We start from the raw sequence: 16,234 nt of genomic DNA on the forward strand, positions 1-16,234 counted from the left end.
GAACAAAATCAATTCTGGATCAAGCTAAAGACCAGTTTGTGGCTGTCTTTGACAATGGCTGTTGTGAATGCTTAGGGTGAAGCATGTGAAAGCCAAAGCAAATAGAAGATCATCTTGCTGCCTTACATCAGGCTCAGATTATTCCAGCTTCTGGAGGGCCTTAATCACCAGGCTGTTGGTTAATTTGAGATTCTTCAGATGCTGGGGTTTTTTCTTTCCTGATTATCTATGAATTTGTATTGCTTCAAGATTTAGGAATGGAGGGAGGGGATGGAGGCAACTGACGTGCTCTTGAGTCTTTCAGTAGAAATACAGAAATACAGTGATAAATCTCACATGCACACTTAACTGTGAAGAAACTTATAAAGCTTATATTGGTCAGAGCTGCAAATAGGGCAGGTAGAATAATCTTGTAACTGTAGAAATTACAGACAAAGGAAGAAATCCTGTCTTGGGTGTCAAGGATTTATATGAGTAAAGTTCATGAGCCATGTTTCTTGGCCTCTGTTGTGCTGATGTTGTCCATCTCTTGACGCATTTTTCATTTTACTTAATGTTCACAAAAACATGGGGACGTACAAAGCTATAAGAAAAAATGGGGCCTACGGGAAAGTGATGCAGGGTATAGATTAGTTATCTCTGAAATGTGAGATAAGGGCATCTCTTATCTTGTTAGATGGTTTATCTTTTCATCTGCCAGTATATTACGAATAGTACGTAGTGTTACCATGGCTTCAGCTTTTATTTAACATCGTGCTTTAGTCCGATGAAGTCATTTCAGTACTCCATCTGTCTTGGGCTTTTATTGAAAACAAAATAAAATTGTTTTTTTTTTTTTTTTTTTTTTTTTCTTATGTAGGTCGATGTGTTGATGTTTTTGGTTTGGTTTTGGTTTTTTTTCCCCACTAAATTTTTGTGTAATTAAAAGCCCATTCAACTGATTGGAGTTTTCCACAGATCAAATGGTTTTGACTTAATCTGCAGTATTCATAAACATTCAGAGCCATTTGTTATGTGAACTCTGGGTAGAAATAATTTGGGAGTGGAGGGATAAGATTTGGTTTCTATTCTAACTCTAAGCACTTCACTACATAGGACACTGTTTCAAAATGACATTGACAAACAAGAGAAAATTGCCAAAATTATTGAAGTAAAATTTAAGAGATAAATACGGACTGTTACAGTTTAAAAGCACAAAATGTAGAAGTACAGAGCAGGGAGTAAAGAGTATTAGAAGACAAATATAGGGCTTATAGTGTGCTACAAATTGAATGATCTAACAGCATCTGAAAGAGATCAAAAGAAAATTGCTTTGCTGTAATTTGTATTAGTACTTCCCTTTAGGCCCCCCTCTTCCTGTTTTGGGCCCTGCATTTTAAAATTATATAGGTGGGGGGAGGCATTTGTTACAGGATAGTAATAGAGGTCTTAAGAAATTGGAAGGTGTGAGTTGGGAAGAACTCTGAAGGAAGTAATGTGTTGAGGCAAACAAGACTTTTTTTTTTTTTTAACCACTATTCAAGTACTGAAATGGCTGAGAGGTGAATTGTTCATGTCCTACTATCAGCACACAGAGGTTACACAAGTTGTAGCTTGGGTTTTGGCAAAAAGTTGCTAGATATGAGGGATGCTTCCTAAATCTGAGCACTGTACTCTGGGAGGTCACTGACCCCCCTGTACTCAAATGCCCTTTTAGGAAGGGTTTGACAGTCACCTGCTACAGCTTTGTCTGGATGTTTGTGAACCTGCCCCTGCTTGGTGATGCTTCAGCTGGTCCCTGAGATCCTGTCCCGCCCACCTCTCTGTGGTTTCACTGGAAAGAATTCCTATGCCTCTAACAAGTCTTACTTTTGTTGTTACAGCATGTGCTGTTGGTTCTAGCTAATGGCTTACAAATGTTTACAGCATGGAAGTATTTTACAAGTAAAGACAGCAAAAAAATATGCTCCTTCAGCTTCCCATTATAAACAGGAAGATGAGATTTAGTTGTATGTGCTCTGTTGCTAATACTCCACAACCACTCCCTGGTCCCTGCAATATCTCCCCATAGTTCCCCACATGGTTCTCTCATTTCTCCATCCCTTACCTTTTTGGGCAGGAGGAGGAGGAATGTGCAGCCCTTCTCCCACTTCGTGTTTGCTCGCTGGCAAGCTGAGCAGATCAGATAATGAGCTTTGCCCTGGTGAGAACACTTAATTTGGGCACTCTGCTCTACTTGCTACCAGTTGTCCCAAAATGTGTGACACTTACACCTTTCACACTTTAGCCCTTTTATCAAACTTGGTTTGGTGAATGGATTTAAAAGTTATTATCAGGGGTCATGTGCTATGAATGCTGTACTTAAATCTCTTTCTATATTTGAAGAGTTGATATTTCCCCAGCATAAAGTGAGAGAAAATGTTCAGGAAAATATCCTCAAGGCTGTGATGGCGTTCTTCAGATAGTAAGTACACAGTGATGTGTACAGTAAACTACTGGAGGAGCCACCTATCATTTTCTCCCATAAAGAATATGAGAACTTCAAGACTGTGTATAAAATGGAGTCACAAGGCATAAGAAGTATGTGTGTTTTGCAAAAGTGTCTTCATTAATTAAAATTGTTGCAATTCTGGAGGAAAATTGTGGTACACAGTTGCCCTCATCATATATGCACTTGTTTGCCAAAGGTAGCAAAATGATGTTTTGTCATGAATTACCCATGTTACCTACTATAAGGGAAAACTTAAATGTTTTCTCTGACATAAACTCCATAAATGTCTGGAATTGTATTTCCATTGATTCTCGTATCTAGTCCTATACTTAGAATTTTTCCACAGTAATTGTATAAAAAATGGTTTACCGATGCTGTTTTGTTGGGGTTTTTGTTAAACTTCGAACTGTAAGTTGAAGACAATTGCAGCTTGTCCTTTTCTTTAATGCTAGAAATTCCTTACAACAGTCTCAACCATCTTTTTTCCATTAAGCTAGTTGAGCAGGTGTTGTCTTTGTTCTGTACAGATACTTTCATGGCCCCAGTCATTGCATTATTTGAGTGCCTCCCAAGTACTTTCCTGAAAACATCCTGCTGGGATAGGAAAATATTACTATCCTTATTTTGTAGATGATCAGCTGAGATATTTGGTGATCTGCCCACAGCCAATCTTGAAATCTGTGGGAGAGTTAAGAATAAAACTTACAGTCCCTGCTCACTGCCTTTGCTAGCAGACAATACTACCTTCTTTTTTTTTGCAACTTCAGTTGTATGTTTATAAGGTGATATTGATGTTTCAACATCGACTGGTTTATAATTTTGCTACTGCATATTTTCATATATAACTTTTTTGTTTGTTTCAGAATTGCAGAAAAAAGTCCTGGAACCTCTAAGCTTCTAACTCTACTTATTTCCCATCTTATCAAAAGAGGAGGAAGGACTATTACTGATGTTCCATCTAATTTATAATGATCTGAGGCTGGCACATGTGCTGGAAGTTGAGTAAACATAAGTAGACTGCTAGATTCCAGTAATTAAGGTACTTCTGTAGCTGTACAAAAATACAGGATGACCAAGTTAAACAGCAGTTATTTGATAGCTCCAGCTTTTGTTTCTTTCAGACCTGAAACTCATTTCAAGAATGCCTGTTTCTTTAGCCTCATCTTCCTTTCTACTGCGTGTATTTTTTTGCATTGAGGTGAGTGAACGGTCCAACATGGTGAGGACTTGCAACATCATACTGAATTTGGAAAACTGTCCAAAAGGCCATTTGACCTGCATGATCTTGCTGACCAACGATCATCAGCATTTGAAATAATGGAAATTCATGTCAAAATAGGAAAGGAAGTGCATTTTTAAGACCAGGTTCTATCATATAGCAGGTGTGTGTGTCTGTGTAATGTGAAATACAGTCTCCAATATGACCATAGGTTTCTGGACTGGATGCAGAAATTAATGCATCAAATTGTAAGGATTGTGTTACGCATCCTTACATTAGGTAAGACCAGAAGGGATTTTCATTTTTATGCTTAAAGTTAGGGTTATTGTATAAGATTGTGGCTAAAATCAGACTGGTTTCTGTTAGCTTCCAGAAAAAAATTACAGTTTTGTGTGTGATACAGAACTGTAACACTATAGCATTGAACTAGGTAGTGGTAGTGTAACAATGATCTTGTACAATGAGCATCCTACTGAGGTGAGCGGGAAAGTCAGTGTAGCCTGTGTTATTTTTTTATGTTAGGTCTCCTTCTTGTGTTTAGGAATGAATTAGTTCCACACATAATGTGCTGAGCTGTTGTCAGTGTTCTTTTTTATTAAGTAATGATCTTAGAAATTAAAAGTCTTCCCTTACCTGTTTAATACCAGTCAGAATAATCTTCTATTTCATCAAAACTACAAGTGTTTAGTTTCCAGCATCCTGGATAATTGGTGGGTTTTCTGAAAAGACTTGAACAATTACTTGCTATAGAAAAACAACTCTAAAGATGTTCTCTGTAAAATCAAAGGTGAAGGTGTTAAGTTCAGACAATAAAACTTAGATCAAAGTAGCCAGCAGAAGGGGCCATAAGAAGAGCAGATTGTCCATTAAGCTTTACCGTGTTGTGCAAGGTGTTACCTCTCTCTTTCTCTAATCAGATTTCATGAAGAAAGCAAAGCTATTCTTTCCCAACGTAATTCAATCGGAGCCCTTAGCTAGATCAGCAGGAAAAGCACCTGCCTTTCTTGCTTTAGATTTGTTTGATAGACCCTAGTCTTTGATAGGAGTTGGTTAATCCATAACCCAAGAGTGTGGCCACAGCAACACCTGCCACGCAGGTGAGATTTTAGTCTTGTTAATATACAAATACAGTATAGATTTTTGTATTAACCTTGCACACATACACACCCAATAGTGATTGTCATAAGTAGGAGAATTTAATAAAATGAGATCATAAATGTCTAATGTATTTTTTGTTGGGCAATAAAGTTGCCCACATTGTTGTAATTGAGGTCTGAAGCTAACTTGCTTGCTGGGGCCCCTCTAGGGTAGATTACATAGACTAATAGAACACATGAAAAAATGAGTTTCATGCTCTGCTTTTCCTCCTGTTTTGTTCACTAGCCTTTCCTCCTTAACTCTGTCTTGGGTTGGTGCCCACTGTAATATCTACTGCCATCAAACTCAGCACTTTAAAATTAGGCCCACGTTTGAAACATCTGCTTGATTGAGACCCTCCACAGTAACTATTAAGCTTTTGCCTCTGACATTTTCCAAAGTCCTTGATTCTCCTCTTGTCTCCTGAGTGACCCTGATACAGTCCTCCGGAGATCTGTAAAGCAGGTTCCTGTACTTCTTAACTGTGCAGATGTTGGAAAGTGAACGTGGGCTGAAGGTTGAGGTTCAGGCTTAAATTTTCTAAATCTCACCTACATTATAGAGGTGGCAACTGTGAAATTTAGATCCGGAGCATCTTATATTCAGTTCTGCTTCAGAGTTCCATGCGTGTGATTTCTGATTTGCAGAGAGAGGTGTTGCCTGTCTTTTCACCAGACACTCATGAGCAGGTGTTTGGGGAAGACCACAGCTCATTTACTAAATGAGGAAGGGTTGAATTAAATCCCATATGGACAAGATGGTGATTCAGATAAAAAGGGTTGTGACCCACCAATGTATGTAAGAATCCCACTGATAGGAGGGCAGTTTCACTGTGTAAGAAGGAATTTCACAAGATTTGTGTGGACTGCATTACGTTACAGCTATGTTTTCTGCGGCCACCACCAGTGTGTTAGTGCGCTAACAGACGTGCCAGAAAACAGAACCCATGTTTTACAGAACATTGTAACATAGCATTTTACAGAACAAACTCTTGATGGAATATTCACAAGGATCTAGCTCTGCTATTTCATTGCTACAGGTACTTTCTCCCCCAGCAAATTCATCCTGGCTTGTGCCCTTGAGACTCTCAAGGCATGTGATGGTGCCCCATGACCTTCCTTGGCACTGCTTTTCCATGGCCTTTGGTGATGACTCCACTGTTACATTATATGATTGAGGTAAATACTTTCCCTTGCTTTATGACTACTGTATCATTAGATCAGATTGTCTGTCTAGTTCCTTGTGATGGTGTTCAGGCTCAAGTATGATATGTGTAAAATGTTGACAAACTGCTTTGCCATGTATGCTTCAAGCCATTTTACAGGGTTATGGTGACAGCACTGCTGTCTTTCTAACTGTACTATATCATCTTAGCTGGCTAATTGTGATATAGAAATGAATACTGTGGAAAATTGTGGTGGGTCAGACTGTTCTAAAAATACTTTTGGAATAAGTTTTAAAAAGATGAGTTATGTGATATATCATGGAAGGCACTGGGGGGACACTGAGTTTGCTCGCTCTGTAAGATACTTGGGGCAGAGATCTTGCAAACAAAATAGATGAAGGAAAGAAAACAAGGAAAGAACATTTTCATGAGAAGGAACTGAGGCAATGTGACCTTGGGCACAAGAATTTCTCTCAGTAATGGGGACTGAACACAAATCCTACATTTGCCACTTGGTTACCTTTAGTAGACCATTCTCTTCACTAAATTTGACATAAAATTGTAGTCTTGGTCCTGGGTAAAGATGTCTTATTTTGTTGCTATGAGGGTGGATATATTTCCAGCAATTTTCCCACCATTTCTTGTAAAGGTCCTCTCATTACATTGGTTGGTTGCCTCATGTGACCGTGGTCTTTGTGATCTGTTGACACTGGTTAAGAAGCAAATTGTTTGTGCATGACTCTTCTGCAGAGATTCTCAGTCACAGAACAGTGCTTCGTGGGAGCAGTAAACTGGGGGGAGATGAGGAGTTTTCCCTTCAGGTGCTGTAATCTCATTTTCTTACACCAACCTGCAGATGTTGGTAGGCTTTGGGTAGCAGGATGCTGGGGTGGGGTCATTGGGATGCTGGAAAGCCTTGGGTCAAGGGCAGCCACTCAGAGGGGCAGCCTTGCCTCTTTTCTTGCCTGGGGAAGAGGAGGCAGGAGCCCAGGACACTCTTTTTCCTGGAAGCAGCAGCACTGAAGGTGTCCATCACCTCTAGTAAGGTAGAGAGGAGAGGCCAGCTGTGGGTCGGAGAGTCCTTTTTGGGAGGGTGTGAACGGAGGTGTGAGATGATAAAAGTTGGTGGGCACAGAGGTATAGAGGACCTAAGGCTTACCTTTGTGAGTTTGTACTTGGTGTGTATTTGTAAGCTGAATTGCAACCCTGTTACAGAGAATGGAGAAACGAAGACATTAAAAAACCCAAAACAATTAAAAATTCCTGAAAGAAGATATAAAGATTGGGTTTATTTTATTTTTTAAAGTTTTTTACTTTTTTTTTGGGGGGGGGAATGACAGGATTTTTAAAATTCTCTAGTTGTGATTTCAGCCAGCAGAGGGAGTTCAAGACCCCATTTTAGACTGACCATTCAGGTTGGGCTGTATGATCAGCACTTCTGGATGCAGTTAATGGAACATTCTCAGCATAGTTAAGTGCTGGGGCCTGAATCAAGGGGTTGGAATACAATCGGGTTTTGTTTTTTTTTATGGCAAAATGTAAGAAGGTATGTTTTGAGGCAGTGAATTATCAGGAATACACATCTGTTTGTACCAAAATGTTTGTATCTTGAACACTTCTGCATTGTGCTTGGAGTATGAGACAGTAAAACTTCTTACAAACTGCCAAATTCAGTTTCATTGTCCTATCTGAACGATATATAGTCAAATACCATTAACTGCTAATGAGCTGCAAAACAGTCTCTGATCTTTGAGAATCCCAGAGAGCAGCAGTGGACAAAACGTTTCAAAAATGACCTCTAAATTTTAACACAATGATCAAATTTTCTTGTAGACAGTTCCTGGAAAAGACGTTAATTCTTCCTTTCTTCAGGTTTTTAGTGTATATTGTAGGATCTGTATGTTCTGGTGGCAGGGACATCCTGCTACATCTTATGTTCCAAAACAAGAATAATAATGAAATATGTGAAAATAAATAAAGCACTGCTGGGCTCCCTTTAAACCTGTAATTGTGGTTTCTCTGTGACAATAAGCTCTCAACTGAGCATTCATCCATTGAGCAGTCAGGGTCTTTTATACCATCTCCAGCTGATAACTGAAAATGTAAACCACATTTTAAAGTAATGTGTTGTATAAGCTGGTCTTGCAAATGTTCAGCTATACTAATCTGAGCAGATGCACATGCTGCTGCCTTAGCAGTCTGGTCAAATTCATCAGAACAGGGCAGCTTGTTCTTGTCTGCAAATACATATTGACAAAAACTTACTTGCTAGCTTCTTGTATTTCCTTAAACCAGCATTCTACAAATGTATATTTTTACTGCAAGGAAAGCTGAAGTGTTTAAATGTTTGAAGACATAATTATAGGTGGAGTGAATCTCAAGATACAAGTAACGGCATTTCCCTTTTTCACTTAAACCTGATGGACTACCACTTGTGTTTATATACCATTGCAAACTCAATTTAGATGTAGTAGTAAGGACTAAAACAAGTTGTGCTTTGTAAAGAGACCAAAGAAAGGAACTGAACAGTCCCTGAGTGAAAACACTGAGGGGAATCGGCGTGTCTGGCATTGACATAATACTGCGAAATCAATGCTTTGATCAACTATAAAGCATAACAGCTGTGTGAAAGGTTTGCTGTGGTTAGCTGGCATTATCTCTTGTGTAAAGGAAAGTACATTGTAAACCAGTAAAAATTAACTGCCAGAGCACAATGATGGTTTTGTGACTGGGAATTCAGATAAAGTTTTGCTTCTGTTGGCAGAATGATAAAAAGAACTGAGGCCATTTGCATACAGGTGAAGCAAGGCGGCGATGTCCCATGTTCCACAGAGGCCAAGGCACCGCAGGTATGCAAAGTGCGTCAGCTCCAAGTGCTGCCTTTAATTTTTTTTTTTTTATTATTTTTTTTTTTACCTGGTTAGTTATGGAGTGGGAGGAAAGGTCTGAGGAAATGGGCAATACCAGGAAAAGTCATTGGGTGGCAGCAAAGGATTTACCACTTATCATGGTACCAGCAAAATAAGGGCAGAAAGAGCTGTAGTTCTGCATAATTTTGGTACAGGTAACAAAGTGAGATGTCAGAATGGTATCTATGGTGAGAATGTGCTCTGTGTTTGAGACAGGAGGTTTCTCTCCCAAAGTGGGTTTGTATGTGTGTGTGTATATATATATATATAAATATATATGTGTGTTTATAAACATATATGTACATGTATATATAAAACTATGTCTCTGTGTGATGTCTGCAGGTTTTAGCTCTGTGATACTGAGGAGCTTTAACGTGATTACTGCAACTACCAAATTAGATCCCATATTCCTGACAATTCAAGCTTGTTCCTGATATATAGCTTGGTGCCAGTGTGAATAAAGCCATGTAATACTTCTAAATTACTCTTCTGCTGGATAGAATCTGGTGGGTCTGTAAACGTGCCCAGCAATATCCACTTTCACCAAAACTGATAATTTTTATTAGTCGTGTCTGACTCTTTGTGACAGAAGTATGAGAAGCAGGATGGTTAGTATTTACTCTCCTTTTAGGAAGGAGTTAACCTTTCTGTATTTATTCTACAATGTAAATATTGAGTCTTTTTGGATAATGTGGATGGTGCTTGAAGGACTTTGAAAATACTGTCCTCTTTTTGGAACTAGAAGCTAAGTGTATTTTAGGTGTGTTCATACCAGTGAAGAGATAGAGAGTTTGTTTTTACTGGTTTTGTTTTCCTTTAACGTCAGTCCTGGAGGGGGCTGATGCTGTACACCTCCTGATGTAGTTCATCCAAAGGAATGTGTTATGGCCTTAAGGAGGACACAGACTGTAGCATACACACATACAATCATGCATGTTTCCTTTTCATTCATACACCTTATGAACTTACAACTTTGCTAGTTTTTCTAAGTTGTTTGTGAGGTGCTGCTGTTGTGAGTAAATATCTCAGCTTCTAACTGCCCATTCTGCTGTCACCGCTGTGGAAATACTATCAAGCTAATACTTCATGGGCAGTATCACTGTAAAAATGGAAACTTGGTGATGGAAAGAAATGTAACATCTTTCTTTTGCTACTTTGCCTGGGAATAAGAAAATTAAAAATGTGCAACTGGAGAGACGTATTCCACAATCAGGTTTTAATTTCTGCTGTGTTTGGAAGGTCCCGCTAACAATTCATGCTGGAAGCAATCCTCCAAGAAGTACAGGTTGAACTACAATGTCTGCAATGCTATGCTACGGAGCTGTATTTTATTTTGAAGATAAGCATATAAGCAGTTTGGGAGCAAATATTCATACTTTGGGTACTTGAAGGAAGTGTAAGAGGCCCCCTTGGACTTCTTACATGTGTCATGGACAGGCTGGCTTGGCGGTTGTGTACCCCAGCAGTACAGAGTGACTTCTGGTTCACAGCTCCTACTGAGCGCTGAGCTGAATGTGAGCTACCAAATCCTTACAGGCTGGACTCAAGATCTTGCCTTAGTAATGCTGAGTTTTTCTCAGCTACACTGATTTCTGTTTGGTTCAGGACTCAGCTGGATTTGAGAGTCCCTGATGAAGCCAAGGCCCACGACCCATAGAAACAAGGTATTGCCTCTGAAGAAGAGCTGCCCTGTTTCCAAGCTCTTGCTGAGCTCTGAATTCAGTGCTTGCTCCTGCATCTCCAAAAGTTATTAACTTGCCAGTAAGAGGCAGCATCTCCTGGATCCCAGCTCTCTAGGAGCTTTAAACCCTTGCTTACTGGTGGCATATGGCCACTTCAAGGAATAAGGAAAGGCCTTTGACTCCTGCAGAGCTTAATAAAGCCTATTTTTACACCCTGTTTTGAGGACTGTTGGGAACTCTGAAGAAAGTTGTCTCTAAAATTACATTACTGTTTTGGTTGTATATATTTCTGCTGGAGATAGCTATTAGAAATTAACACATCAGTTGACCAAGACATCACGTCCCCTGCCCTAAAAAGCTTACAAAATTAGGCAAGAAGATATCTGTGAAAGAAATTTGTTCCATTATGGGAAGATCTTGTTGTTGTTTTCTTTAGTTTTATTCACCCGTTCCAAGCAAGAAGACCTGGTATGGAGGTGAACTCTTGAAATCCTGAAGCAGGAAACAAATTCCACAATTTCAGTCTTCACCAAGTGCACCCAGACTTGATCCTTTCTGATGAAACCCCACCTCTGTGTGTTTGTGTCTCTGTCTGGGAGGCCAAGAGGGCAGGGCATCAGAGCAAGCGCAGATGTTTCAGGTGATCTCATCTGTCAGGGTAACACAGAGAGTTGGGGCAGTCTTGGAAGCATCAGCACTGATATGGTAGGTGAAAATGAGAACTTCTCTCTCAGTAATGACATGACGTGTTCCCTGTGAGAAACATAAGCTGCCATGTCGCTTAGGGAGCAGTTAGGAGTGGGTGTTACAGCCAAGGGAGATGCCTCGTGGAAGGCACAAAACAGAGAATGGGGAAAGATGACAATGATGGTATGATGGCAGTGAGACTTCGTTCCTTGTATTTGGACCAGATGTCATGAGGTTATTACATTAGATGTTTGTTGTATCTGCAATGATTTAACTGCAGTGAATTCAGTTTACTCCTGCCATGTTCTCATTTATTAGCTTAAGTAATTGCCTTGTTAATTGTTGCATCCACGCAGCTCTGTGCTTATTTGGGAAAATGTCCCCTCATGCAGTGTTTCATTATTTGCTTCCATGCTTTGTGTTAGCTTTTGCAGAACTTTTGCAGAATATTAAGGTGTAGACTGGAAATGACAGGAATTATGGTACTGAAGGTCAAGTGTACAAACTCTTACCATACCTCTCTGGCACTAAAGAGCATACTAGGAATGCAGTCATTGCTGAGAACATGATGGTAGAAAGAACACTGAATTTTTCAACTGTAGAGAATTTATTTGAAGCCACTTTCGGATTATGTCAGCCTGTGGTGATTAGGGGAACTGGTGGTAGAAAATGAAGGTGACTAATGGGAGTGTTGTCAATTTTTTGTTTGTAGTACACATAGTGGAATTTTCTTATTTTCTCTTGGACAAAGACACTGGTTGAGGAAGGAGATTGATACTGGAAAAACTTATAAGGCTATTCATTAGAAGTCCATTATAGCTCTTCTAGTACTAATGTTTCATGTCCTTTTCAAGACTATGTGCGCTTCTTCTGTCTCTTTGAGGAGTCAGGTCTCCGAATCCCAACTTTGTAACCCTTAGTTAATTAATAGTTTTTTGGAACAAATTGCCCCTGGCTTTCATTTTCTTCACATTCAGGGATCTGTCAACCTGATTGCAGAAAAACTGCCTATTGTCCTGTGCCTGTTTTACATGCTGACAATGGAAAAAACCTTTTTTTCCCCACAAATTTGCAATGACATTCTCGTCTTCTCTAGGGGTTATTTCAAGAGGGTAACCACCGTTTCCTCCCAGTGAAGCTTCCCTGTGTCAAAGATATTTAATTGTTTCCCGTGAGTGGAAAAGGGTAGTTCACAGGCTGATAATTGCACGAGTACCTCTGCAGGCTGTTGCAAAGGATGCTATCTTAGGGCAAATCTCCAGGAGATATAAAAACATCATGTTAACAAAATAGCATGAGGTTCTGTAAGATCAGCACTGGCTGGTGTGCTGAGTCCCTATAGACTGCAGCCAAAGGTCAGATCTGCTAGTAATGCTGGAAGGAATTCCTGAAGGTTCCCTTGGATCTGCCTTGGATTCAGCAAAAGTGCATCCAAATATCGCATGTTTGAAAGGGTGATCTTTAGGCTCAATGACTTGCCTAGTGTAGTGAAAGTTTGTTTTAGCTAGAAAGCCTCAGATTGTGACATTAGGAAAGACTCTACACAAATTCCTGCGCAAACAAAGAGGAAAGAAGGTACTTTGATTTTGAAGAAGGGCAACCGAAGTCATCAAAGCATTCCTGTATTTTTGGGACACGTTGAGGTGAAATGCAGTTACTCTGAGGTGACAACTCTGTAGACAGGAAAGCAGTGTATGTATGATCAGATGGGCGCTAGTGGTATCTGGCAGTTTGAGGTGCCTTGGTGTCCTAGTAACTGTACTGTCCTCATGATGGAAGTGATTTCCTGGGAAAATCGAAATGTTAAAACTGTAATTTGCTTAATCTATGCTGGGTCAGAGCTATAATGTTGACAGGTAGTGGTAAAGTTATGTCTGCATGTCAGTGGTCCATGTGGTTTCATAAATGCTATGAATTCTTCTTTAATATGGTCTAGGACATTTCAGATAAATTTTGATCATAGATGCCCAAAGCAGCATCTGTGCTGCTGCTTCTTCAGCATTTGAATGTTCTTAAGTCCTGACTCATTACTCTCATTCATTGGTGAATTGGTGACCCAGTTACAAACGAGGGGTTTATGCCTCTTTTCCAGTGTACCACAGACCTTTGGAATTTCATGTGGTTTTATATAAAAGGAAATGAATGATTATGTATTATTCATAAAATAATGTTTCCATCATTTTGTCTCTTTCTTCTCCCTCAATTCACCAGCAGAGAGCTGAAGGATTTATCACCTACTTAATTTATCTTAAATTCACAGATAAACTAATCAAACTCCCCTCCTGGAAGAACTGTTCCTGCCAGGTTTTGATCGTAGATCTAAAACACTCTGTGCTTTGTGAGTGCATGAGGTATGCTGCATACCATACGATGCTAGGAGGTACAGCCTCTCCATATCTGAGTAATGTTCACAGCAAAAACTTCAGATGTCCCTTTTCAAGCCGTATGGCATTTTGAAGCATTATTCTTTTACTTCGGAGCTGCCAAGTGGATGCCTTTCTGGAATGTGCAGCTTTAAGCTTTTTAGATCTGCCTGATAGTTTCTGGTCTGTGTGAGGGAGATGATTAGATAAGGTGGCTGTAATGGTCCATCTTGATCTGAAACTGATGTCTCTCTACAGCAGCCTTGACTGGCTGCTCAGTGCACGCTCAGGCAAGTTCTTCCACTCTCCTTGTTGCATCCCCTCCTGAGTTGGGTTAAAAACAGGACTTTGTATTCTGAGAACGTAGCCAAAGGTGGAAACTTGAGCTTCATGGGAAAGAAAATAGATCCTTCTGGCATCTCAGAATGGGTTAGTCCTTGCAAAAACCCTGACTAGAAGGCTGGGATTCCGAGTTCCTGCTTTCTTAAAGCTGGTTGAAATTCATCTAATACTCTGCAGAATTTGTGGTTAAATTGCTATTGAGCTGTTCTGGAGAAGAGGGAATAATTTCTTGAAGTCCACTGAAGAGTCTGAGAGGTTTCCACTGGTTTCAGTGGCCTTTGGTCAGACATGTGATGTATTATGAAAATAGCAGAGAATGTCACTGTGGGTTTTTTTGACCCTAGAAGCAGACTGGCAGCATACCTATAGCCTAGCTTTTCATATTTTCCAAGTGCTTTGCCACTAAAGAACATTAAGTAAATCATTGCTATAAAATTATCAGTAAAAATATTTAGATGCTGAACATGTTCAGAAGCAGTTTTTTAAATGGTTTCCAGGGTGTCTTCCCAAGTCCTTTGAAATTCTGTATTCAAATAGGGTCTCTCACAGGACAATTTTTAGAAATTGAATGTTTTCCTAGTTGTATTTAGGCAGTTCAGTGAAGAGAAAGGAGTGATTGTGAATGGTTATGAATTACTCCCAAGTACCTTGAAAAAATAAATGAGCCAGACTTGAACAAAACCAAATTTGCCACAATGATTTAACATTTCAGAGATGCCTCTAATAAAAGTGTGATTACATTTCATGGTATAATACTTATTTGAAATAAATGTTTTTCAAGAGAATTAGTGATTTAGGTTCTATAATGTTTGGCATGTTATGTGCTTCCTGGGGTTTCTTTTTCAAAGATGGATCCATAGGATTGATATTACTCTGGAGAGCATTTACCTAGGGAAAACGCAGTTTCTTTTTATTCTCAGCTGCTTATGGTAGTAACTAGAGGCTGGTTAAGACTGAGGCTGTGTTGTATTAGTACACAGAGCAGTAAATAATCCCTGTCCTAAAGAAACTGGCTTAAAAAGGCAGCATGAGGAAAGGAACATACAGAGAAGTAATGATATAATGAAATAATTTCATTGTGGGTTTTTTCTTTTTGAGATGAGTCATCATGTGGGGGAAACTAAGTGGATTGGGGAAGGAAAGGAGCTGGATGGACCTGTGCAGGAGGTAGAGTGATGGAATGAAGCTGAGGTGAAAGAAATTGAGAGAGGAGAGGAGAAAGGTGTCTCTAAACTGGGTGGGCAAAGCTGGGTCAGAGCCTCTGAGTGATCTCTAACTGGCAACCACTTTCTGTTGAGAAGCAGGAGGTGTTTTTACAGATAGATTTACATGTATGTATGCATTCAGGCACCTGTCCACATGTGCTTTACTAGTGGTTTCTCAGGAAGAATATCTGTATGAATACTTAGCAACATTCTCATCATCATACTAGGTTTTTATTTTTGTCTTGGAAAAGCATGAAAGACAGAATATCCAAGAAACATACTTTTTTTCTGAACCTGGCTTCCCATAGCACACCCTTAGTGCTTCCTGTGTTGCAGGTGCAGGGTAAGGTACTGCCCCGATGGTAGCAATGGCAAAACTCCAGCATGGTCAGTGCTGGAATGTCTTGTGGTTGGAGGGGAAGCCCTGACTTTGTGTAAGGCAATGGAATATTTAATGACAACGGTTTTGACACAAAGGCCAGCTCAGTTTCTCTGTATGTTTTGGAGTTTAGCAATAATTTTTGTTTCTGAGATCCCCAGATGCTTTTTAAAGCTGTGTACGTTTTGTGTCTCTCTTCACAGGCATATTATTTCCCGGACATGATTCACCATTCAGAAATAAAATTGGGGTGTAACTTCTTGTTTTCAGTATCTCAAAAGTGTTATAGTCTAACCTCATAATTTTGACGAATCTCCTCCTCGTTCATTGATGGGGAAAAAGAACAGGTAAGTTGGGAACTTTCTTGAGTTTCAAAAACCAAAGCACACAAGGGCCTATTCTCTTTGCAGTAAGCATTGCTGCTGAAGAGCTTAGAAAAAAACAAGGGCATGAAACACTAGAATTTTTCCTGCAGATTGGAGATGGATTTGGAAGTGGGTTTTTTGGGTTTTTTGTTTTTTTTTTTTTCATTTAGCCAAGGAAGTTGATTATCATTAATAATGCTATCTCTAATGTTTCGTTGTAATCTTATTTTAAGGAAGGATTTGAGCATTAAGCATTTTTCCCCACAGCAGTGAAACAATGTACCTTTCCCTGCCAAAGATCACATTCACTT

The sequence above is a fragment of the Athene cunicularia genome, assembly GCF_003259725.1.
Source record: "Athene cunicularia isolate RWA chromosome 5 unlocalized genomic scaffold, athCun1 chr5_part3, whole genome shotgun sequence".
Taxonomy (NCBI): Eukaryota; Metazoa; Chordata; class Aves; order Strigiformes; family Strigidae; genus Athene; species Athene cunicularia.